Genomic DNA, 11,152 nt, shown 5'->3' on the forward strand with positions numbered 1-11,152 from the left:
CTCCCCAAATACAGGTGTGTCAAGCTTACAGTGGGGCAAAAAAGTATTTAGTCAACCATCAATTGTGCAAGTTCTCCCACTTAAAAAGATGAGAGAGGCCTGTAATTTTCATCATAGGTACACTTCAACTATGACAGACAAAATGTGAAAAAAAATCCAGAAAATCACATTGTAGGATTTTTAATGAATTTATTTGCAAATTATGGTGGAAAATAAGTATTTGGCCACCTACAAACAAACAAGATTCCTGGCTCTCACAGACCTGTAACTTCTTCTTTAAGAGGCTCCTCTGTCCTCCACTCGTTACCTGTATTAATGGCACCTGTTTGAACTTGTTATCAGTATAAAAGACACCTGTCCACAACCTCAAACAGTCAAACTCCACTATGGCCAAGACCAAAGAGCTGTCAAAGGACACCAGAAACAAAATTGTAGACCTGCACCAGGCTGGGAAGACTGAATCTGCAATAGGTAAGCAGCTTGGTTTGACGAAATCAACTGTGGGAGCAATTATTAGGAAATGGAAGACATACAAGACCACTGATAATCTCCCTCGATCTGGGGCTCCACGCAAGATCTCACCCTGTGGGGTCAAAATGATCACAAGAACGGTGAGCAAAAATCCCAGAACCATGCGGGGGGACCTAGTGAATGACCTGCAGAGAGCTGGGACCAAAGTAACAAAGCCTACCATCAGTAACACACTACGCCGCCAGGGACTCAAATCCTGCAGTGCCAGACGTGTCCCCCTGCTTAAGCCAGTACATGTCCAGGCCTGTCTGAAGTTTGCTAGAGAGCATTTGGATGATCCAGAAGAAGATTGGGAGAATGTCATATGATCAGATGAAACCAAAATATAACTTTTTGGTAAAAACTCAACTCGTCGTGTTTGGAGGACAAAGAATGCTGAGTTGCATCCAAAGAACACCATACCTACTGTGAAGCATGGGGGTGGAAACATCATGTTTTGGGGCTTTTTTTCTGCAAAGGGACCAGGACGACTGATCCGTATAAAGGAAAGAATGAATGAGGCCATGTATCATGAGATTTTGAGTGAAAACCTCCTTCCATCAGCAAGGGCATTGAAGATGAAACATGGCTGGGTCTTTCAGCATGACAATGATCCCAAACACACCGCCCGGGCAACGACGGAGTGACTTCGTAAGAAGCATTTCAAGGTCCTGGAGTGGCCTAGCCAGTCTCCAGATCTCAACCCCATAGAAAATCTTTGGAGGGAGTTGAAAGTCCGTGTTGCCCAGCAACAGCCCCAAAACGTCACTGCTCTAGAGGAGATCTGCATGGAGGAATGGGCCAAAATACCAGCAACAGTGTGTGAAAAACTTGTGAAGACTTACAGAAAACGTTTGACCTCTGTCATTGCCAACAAAGGGTATATAACAAAGTATTGAGATAAACTTTAGTTATAGACCAAATACTTATTTTCCACTTTAATTTGCAAATAAATTCATAAAAAATCCTACAATGTGATTTTCTGGATTTTTTCTCTCTCATTTTGTCTGTCATAGTTGAAGTGTACCTATGATGAAAATGACACGCCTCTCTCATCTTTTTAAGTGGGAGAACTTGCACAATTGGTGGCTGACTAAATACTTTTTTGCCCCACTGTATAGCGTCATACCCAAGAAGAATGTGTGTAGATTGATGAGGAAAAAAAGCTACTTAATACATTTTACAACAAGGTTGTAAACTAACAATGTGGAAAAAGTCAAGGGGTCGGAATACTTTCCGAAGGCACCGTAGCAGTGTAGGAGTCCAACTTGGGGCCCTTCAAACAAAACACAATCATTTCATTGATACAGGCCTGGTTCGGGGCCCTGGTCTGTCCCGGGTTGGGTTATGCCAAATGCAAACGGCTTGTAAATTGTGATCAGTCCCAATGACCCCTGTTCCAATGTGCGCTTTTTGGTCTGATCATCTCTGACTACTGAGTCACAGGTTTGCGTCTCAAATGACACCCTGTACTCCATTTGACCAGAGCCCATTGGTCACTCCTACTTTTGACCAAGGGCTAAGGGTGCCATTTGCGACGCAGCCAACATCATATAAAGGCTAAGTTGTATTTTGGGGATGGCTTTATGACCTTGGCAGCAGAGTCAGAAGTCGTAATGCACACTGCCAGAACCATTTGAAGATGGAAATGGTCAGACCTAAGCGGAGCTTTTATTATTGAGCTTCTCTGGCTGTTTTATTGCATTTTAAATAATCTAATGAAGGAATCATAAACACTTTATTGCACGACTGGAGAGCTTTTTTTGAAAGGGCCTCTGTGCTGTTGTAAGCCCATCATAAATGTTGTAAAATGTCAATGTGGTTTCATTGACTTGTTTTCATGCAATGTTTGGTACACTGAACAATCATTGAAATCATTAGCTATGCATCAGCCATGTACCCTTGATATTATCAATATGGAAACGAGGGATGGAAATGGAGGACTTCTTAAAGTGTGTGTGTGTGCACGCACTTGTGCATACATGTATGCGTATGTGTTCTTATCCCTTAGTTTTCTAATGTCATCAGATGTCTTTCAGACAGCCAGTAAACCACCTTAAAAGGACACGTTGAACAGCATGCTTTTAAAGACTATTTTCACTAGAGGGCAACGTTGTTTCTTTGAAACAGACCAGCTCAGTCAGATGTATTGTAGTAGTATTCACCAAAACTTGTCCCGGGGGAACGACAGTAAGCAGGCTTATGCTCATCCACTCATCAGGTCCTCTCTCAAAATACAACGTAGTTCATTAATCTGTTCAGTGCTTTGATATAGTGCTCCAGGTTTGCTTTGCAAATAAGCAGTGCTAAAAACATGACAAGAAATCCCTCTCCTACTGTAAGTCTGCACGTAATTGATATCACCTTGGTAACATCTGCACTCGTTTAAAACAGCTTCATCGCCCCCACCAACACGAAGCAGTGAGCCTAATCAAACAACTCAGGATATCCATGATCTTGTTTAAGTGTACATGTCAATTTATAAAGATTACATGAAAAGCCAATTAATTGCACAATGTGTTAGTTCACATTTCTTACATGTTACTTACTATAGAAGAGCGTGAAATAGAGATTGAGACATGAAGAATCCAAGAGAGGCAGGCTGTTGAATAGAGAAAAGGCAGTGTTCCAGCGGAACACCAACAATCTCATGGCGCCTCACATACTACTGTATTCTGACATGACATTGAAATAAGAGCTGATGGGGAGAGAAGCTTATGTTGGCAGGCAAGTGGCATGTGATCAAGGCTCGAGGCGCCAGGCTCCAAGGTCTCCAGTTTGTCCGGCTCTGAGATGATTAGTGATAACCAGGAGTGCTCACTGGAACCTAATTGCTGAATAAATAGTAGTGTCGCTAAGGGGTGTTGTTCAACTGGTCAATTGCTTGATAAAGAGTGATTCCCATGGCTAAATGGTAGATGGTGATCATCAGCAGGAGCCCTAGAGAGGTTTTACAGTGAACTGTGGCAGACTATTAGGGCTTCTATCAGTCACTCCTCTCCATTCAGTTGCTTTAGTTACAGGGGCTGTGCTTGTCTTTGCTATCTATAAAATCCCTGATTTGGAACAGAGTGCTCAATAGTTCTTGAATAATACATCAAATCAAATTCAAATGAAATGTATTTATATCGCCCTTTTACATCTGCTGATATATCAAAGTGCTGTAAAGAAACCCAGCCTAAAACCCCAAACAGCAAGCAATGCAGGTGTAGAAGCACGGTGGCTAGGAAAAACTCCCTAGAAAGGCCAAAACCTAGGAAGAAACCTAGAGAGGAACCAGGGTACAGTTTTTTCAAACTGTTCAAAACACTTACGTTCAATTTGCATGAGCTAAATACGGTCTGAAATTTCCAACTTAAATGGATATTTTCAGCACTAGAAGAACCGTTATGTCCTTATTTGTAAAGTAGATATATTTGCACAATTATTCACAAGTATTCTGGTAGCCTTTGTCAAAATTGACAACATGTAACATGACAAAGTGATAAAAAACATTTTTTACGTTATTCTCTATGGTCAAAAATACTAACCCTAACACATCCCATTACCCATTAACCAACCACAATGTGCTCGCTGAGATACTTTACGGTGATACTTGGAATCCTCCCTGAAGCTTCATATCACCGTGAAGAGTTGTTGATACAGTATATGACACATACTCCTTGTCTCATCGTGTTGGACGGACATTCTAAAATGATGGAATATTTAGCTAGACTCTCTCCCCGTAGTATGCTGTACCTGCTGAGTTCCAGGTATGTACTGTATGCATACTATGCAATGACACTCCACTCACATAAATAATGTGATTTCATTATTATTTCAAGATTGAGGACTTTTCTCTGATGGGGAACCAATAAATGGAGCAGGGACTCAATAAACCGCTCAGCTGGTCTCCAGATTGTTTATACTGGAGAGAGACTTATCTTCACCCTGTCTGTACAGGAGAATAGGTTAGTGTTGGACACCGGACACAGAGGATACTCCAGTTCAGACCAGTCTTCTAGACCATTCTTCATCATCTGGCTCTTCATGACCAGAATAACATTAAATCAGAAGGGATATTCAGGGCTTATTTCCAAAATGTCCTCTCGAGAGGCTAACTCAAAAAGTGAGGGCTGGAGATTTCAGCCAACCATGTTTATGTGGAAAAACAGGGAGGTGGGACCCTTTGATCTTGGAACCATTTCCTTTTTTGACCAAATGCTTTCAAGACTGGACTGGTCATAGCAGTACATTTACTTCCTATGCACAGGGGTGCTCATGGGAATGGAAGATTTCTTTAATCACTGAGTTTGACCTTTTTGACCTGAAGATCACAAATGCATCCAAGCCACATACTTAAAAGTTTATTAAAGGATAAGAAGAAAAAAAATCATGAAATTACATTTTAATTCACAATGCAGATATGATCCTGCGTATGACCAATGTGGCAACAATACCACGTTGGTAAATAGTCATTTTCTGATCGACCGAATAGGAAAACATCTGTGTGAGCAATTGAAATTAGATCAGGATAAAAAAAATATAGTTAGGTAGTCCAACATTCTCCCCGACATCCAACCATCCCAGGGGCAGGGTAGAAAGGAAGGTGATCGGGCTGCTTCTGCCTGCCAGCCAGCCACATCCCAAACAGTTGCACCTGATTCATTACAGCTAGTCAAAGTACAGAAAATTAATCAATCAATCATTTTGCCAACATTGTCCCCAGTACTTTGACACTTTGACTTCGGTTTGCAGTATGACAAAGTCACTCACAAATATTGCTTATGCAGATGTTATTAGCAGCTTCTGGGGTAGCTACAGTGCCTTCAGAAAGTGTTCATACCCATTGGCTTATTCCACATTTTGTTGTTACAGCCTGAATTCAAAATGGATTCAGACGATTTATTTTCTCACCCATCTACACACAAAAAGCTTCTCTCAAATTTTCTGCAATTTGTTTACATCAATGTTAGTGAGCATTTTGCCTTTGCCATCCACCAGACAGGTGTGGCATATCAAGAAGCTGATTAAACAGCATGATCATCACACAGATGCACCTTGGACAATAAAATGCCACTCTAAAATGCACAGTTTTGTCACACAACACAACTCCACAGAATACGTCGGTCTTGCCGACGTGGCTGGTTTTCCTTTTGATGTCCGTAGTCCCTGTAATTGGCATGCTGATAGCAGAAATGTCCACCAGAAATGTTAATGTTAGTTTCTCTACCATAAGCCACCTCAGTAGTTTTAGAGAATTTGGCAGTACGTCCAACTAGCCTCTCAACTGCAGACCACGTGTAACCACACCAACCCAGGACCTCCACATCCGGCTTCATCAACTGCGGGATAGTCTGAGACCAGCTGATGAAACTGAGGGTTTGCACAAGAATTTCTACACCAACTGTCCCATCTCAGGAAAGCTCATCTGCGTGCTCATCTTCCTCACAGACTTCAGTGGGCAAAGGCTCACTTTCGATGGCCATCGGCATGCTGGAAAAGTGTGATGTAAGGATGAATCTCGGTTTCAATGATACTGGGCAGATGGCATAAATGGCTTTGTATTGGCGAGAGGTTTGCTGATGTCAATGTTGTGAACCGAGTGCCCCATGGTGGCGGTGGGGTTAGGCATAAGGTATGGGTGGACAACGAACACAATTGCATTTTATTGATTGCAATTTCAATGCACAGAGATACCGTGACGAGATCCAGAGGCCCATTGTCATGCCATTCATCCGCCGACATTACCTCATGTTTCATAATGGTAATGAACTGCCCCATGTCGCAAGGATCTGTACTCAATTCCTGGAAGCTAAAAATGTCCCAGTTCTTCCTTGATCTGCATACTCACCAGACATGTCACCCATTGAGCATGTTTGGGATGGTATGGATTGATGTGTACGACAGCATTTTCCAGTTCCCGTCAATATCCAGCAACTTCACACAGCAATTGAAGAGTGGGACAACATTCCACAGGCCACAATCAACAGCCTGATCAACTCTGCAAATGAGATGTCTCGCTGCGTGAGGCCAATGGTGGTCACACCAGATACTGAATGGTTTTCTGATCCACTCCCCTACCCTTTTTTTAAAGGTATCTGTGACCAACAGATGCATATCTGTATTCCCAGTCGTGAAATCCATAGATTAGGGCCAAATGAATTTATTTCAATTGACTGATTTTCCTTATATGAACTGTAACTCAGTAAAATTTTCTAAATTGTTGGATGTTGCGTTTATATTTTTGTTCAACATACGTATCCACACACCTAAGTCAATACTTTGTAGAAGCACCTTGGCAGCGATTCCAGCTGTGTGTCTTACTGGGTAAGTCTCTAAGAGCTTTCCACACTTGGATTGTGCAACATTTGCCCATTATTCTTTTCACAATTCTTCAAGCTCTGTCAAATTGGTTGTTGATTATTGCTACACAACCATTTTCAGGTCTTGCCATAGATTTTCAAGTAGATTTATGTCAAGACTGTAACTCGGCCACTCGGGAACATACACACAGGATGGCGCCGATGAAGATGGCAGCATCGCAACTAGCTCTTAGGAAACTTTGCAGTATTTAGTTTTTTATGTACTATTTTTTACATTATCATCTCATGCGATGTTTGGATATTAGAGCGGCGGTAACTCACCAGAACTACCAGCAATTACGACCAGGAATACGACTTCCCTGGATTAGATCCTTTGTTCACTCTCCTCAGATCAATTTAACTTATTCCACAGGCCGACCCAAAACATCGCCGGCGGAGGAGAGGCAGCCTGCTGGTTCGACTTAGGAGGCGCACACACCACCTACCGTTTCCGAGTATATTACTCCCTAATATTCATTCTTTGGAAAAACCAAGTTGATGTGCTTGGAGCAAGGATTTCTTTCTAGATAGACATCGGGCCTGTAACATACTTTGTTTTTGGAAACATGGCTCTCTCGGGATACTCTATGGGAGTCGAAAAAAGCCACCAGAATTCTCACTACATCGCGCAGACAGGAATAAATATCTCTCCAGAAGCAGAAGGGCGGAAGGGGGTGTTAAATGATTAATGGCTCATTATGTAATTCTAGGAACATGCAGGAACTCAAATAATTTTGTTCACCCAGCCTAGAATAGCTCACAATTAAATGCTGACCATATTATCTCCCAAGAGAATTCTCCTCCGTCATCGCCGCGGTCATTTACATCCCACCTCAAGCAGCCCACCTCGACAGCCCTATAAGAATTTCACTGGACTTTGTGCAAAATGGAAACCACATATCCTGACGCTTTATTTATTGTAGCTGGGGATTTTAACAAAGCAAATCTGAGGATTAGGCTGCCAAAGTTCTATCAACATATCGACTGTCCTACTCATGCTGCCAAGTCTCTCGACCATTCAAACTTCCTGAATGCTTACAAGGCCCTCCCCCGGCCTCCTTTTGGAAAATCTGACCACGACTCCATCTTGCTCCTCCCATCCTATAGGCAGAAACTCAAACAGGAAGTGCCTGTGCGTCGTACTGTTCAACGCTGGTCTGACCAATCGGAATCCACGCTTCAGGATTGTTTTAATCATGTGGACTGGGATATGTTCCGGGTAGCTTATGAAAATCATCTAGACGCATACACGGATATGGTGACTGAGTTCATAAGGAAGTGTATAGCGTGAATTGACGCATTTAAACATGGCAAGCGACTGGTAACTGGCGACTGGCACAAAACTGCCGACTGGCTCAGACACAAGACGTTTGTGGCAGGGACTACGGACATCAAAAGGAAAACCAGCCACGTTGGCAAGACCGACGTATTGTTTCCGGACAGGCTAAACACGTTCTTCGCACGCTTTGAGGATAACCCAGTGCCAACGACACAGCCCGCTAACAAGGACTGTGTGCTCTCCTTCTTCGTGGCCGATGTGAGTAAAATGTTTAAACGTGTTAACCCTCGCAAGGCTGCCGGCCCAGACAGCATCCCTAGCCGCATCCTCAGAGCCTGCACAGACCAGCTGGCTGGTGTGTTTACGGAAATATTCAATCTCTCCCTATCCCAGTCTGCTTTCCCCACATGCGCCTAGATGGCCACCATTGTTCCTGTACTCAAGAAGGCAAAGGTAACTGAACTTAATGACTATCGCACTGTATCACACTGTAACACTCACCTCTGTCATCATGAAGTTCTTTAAGTGACTGGTCAAGGATCATATCACCTCTACCTTACCTGTCACCTTTGACCCACTTCAATTTGCTTACCACCCAAGTAGATCCACAGACGATGCAATCGCCGTCACTCTACATACTGCCCTATCCCGTCTGGACAACAGGAATACCTATGTAAGAATGCTGTTTATTGACTACAGCTCAGCATTCAGCACCATAGTACCCTCCAAGCATCATTACGCTAAAGGCCCTGGGTCTGAACCCCACCCTGTGCAACTGGGTCCTGGACTTCCTGATGGGCCGCCCCCACCTCCACTTTGCTGATCCTCAACACTGGGGCCCCACAAGGGTGTGTGCTCAGCCTCCTTCTGTACTCCCTGTTCACCCATGACTGTGTGGCCAAGCACACTTCCAACTCAATCATCATTTTCAGATGACACAACAGTAGGCTAGATTAACAATGATGACGATTAACAATGATGACGAGGCTCTGGGAATGTGGTGCCTGGAAAACACCCTCACTCAATGTCAACAAAACAAAGGAGATGAACAGCAGAGGGTGGACCCCCCTTATCTACACCGAAGGGACCACAGTGGAGAAGGTGGAAAGCTTCTCCACTGAAATGGACCACCCACACAGACAGTGTGGTGAAGAATGTGCAACAGAGCCTCTTCAACCTCAGGAGGCTAAAGAAATTTGGCTTGTCACCTAAAACAATCACAAACTATTGCAGATGCACAATTGAAAGCATCCTGTCGGGCTGTATCACAGCCTGGTATGGCAACTGCACCGCCCTCAACGGCAAGGCTCCCCAGAGGGCGGTGTGGTCTGCCCAATGCATTACTGGGGGCAAACTACCCGCCCTCCAGGACAACTACAGCACCCAATGTCACAAGAAGGCCAAGAAAATCATCAAGGACATGAACCAGCTGAGCCACTGCCTGTTCACCCCGTTAACATTCAGAAGGCGAGGTCAGTATAGGTGCATCAAAGCTGGGACCGAGAGCCTGAGAAACAACTTCTATCTCAAGGCCATCAGACTGTTAAACTGCCATCACTAGCACATTAGAGTCTGCTGCCTTTTGGCCACTTTAAGGAATGGAACACTAGTCACTTTAATGTGACTATGTATATATACTGAATTCTATGATATTCTACGGTATCTTAGTCACTCAATAATGTTTGCATATCTTGCATTACTCATCTCATATGTAAACTCAGGGGAAAAAAGTTCTCACTGTCAACTGTGTTTATTTTCAGCAAACTTAACATATATAAATATTTGTATGGACATAAGATTCAACAACTGAGACAAACTGAACAAGTTCCACAGACATGTGACTAAGAGCGATGGAATAATGTGTCCCTAAACAAATGGGGGGTCAAAAGTAACAGTCAGTATCTGGTGTGGCCACCAGCTGCATTAAGTACTGCAGTGCATCTCCTCCTCATGGACTGCACACGACTTGCCAGTTCTTGCTCTTCCACCAAGGCACCTGCAAGTTCCCAGACATTTCTGGAGCAATGGCCCTAGCCCTCAATCCTCCGATCCAACAGGTCCCAGACGTGCTCAATGGAATTGAGATCCGGGCTCTTCACTGGCCAGTGGAAACAGTGTTTATTAAACCCTTTACAATGAAGATCTGTGAAGTTATTTGGATTTTTGCAAATTATCTTTGAAAGACAGGGTCCTGAAAAAGGGATGTTTTTTTGTTGTTGCTGAGTTTATGTACTGTTCTATACTATTCTACTGTATCTTAGTCCGTTTCGCTCTGACATCGCTCGTCCATATGTACATAGTCTCAATTCATTTCTACTTAGATTTTTGTGTATTTGGTATAAGTTGTGTAATTTATTGGATATTACAAGAAGCTAGAAGTACAAGCATTTCGCTACACTCGCAATAACATCTGCTTATCACATGTATGTGACCAATAAAAATGGATTTGATCTGGTAAGTCACTCCAGTGTAGATTTGGCCTTGTTTTAGGTTATTGTCCTGCTGAAAGGTGAATTCATCTGTCTGGTGGAAAACAGAATGAAACAGGTTTTCCACTAGGATTTTACCATTCCTTTAAATTTTTTATCCTGAAAAACTTCCCAGTTGTTAATGATTACAGGCTTACCTTAACATGACACAGCCACCGCTATGCTCAAATATATGGAGCATGGTGATATTGGATTTTCCCCAAACATGACACTTTGTATTCAGGACAATAAAATGATTGGTTATGCCAATTTCTTTGCAGTATTACTTTATTACCTTTTTGCAAACAGAGGGCAAGTTTTAGAATATTTTTTTTATTTTGTTCTGGCTTTCTTTTCACTCCATGAATTAGGTTAGTATTGTGGAGTAACTACCATGTTGTTGATCTATCCTTAGATTTAAATGACTGTGATAGGAGAACACCAACTGTTTGTTTTAAAAAGTCTCTCACCATTGGCCTTATGATAAAATCCCTGAGCTGTTTCCTTCCTCTCCGGCAACTGAGTTGGGAAGGACAACTGCATCTTTGTAG

This window comes from Oncorhynchus tshawytscha, linkage group LG27 (assembly GCF_018296145.1).
Source record: "Oncorhynchus tshawytscha isolate Ot180627B linkage group LG27, Otsh_v2.0, whole genome shotgun sequence".
NCBI classification, from domain to species: domain Eukaryota; kingdom Metazoa; phylum Chordata; class Actinopteri; order Salmoniformes; family Salmonidae; genus Oncorhynchus; species Oncorhynchus tshawytscha.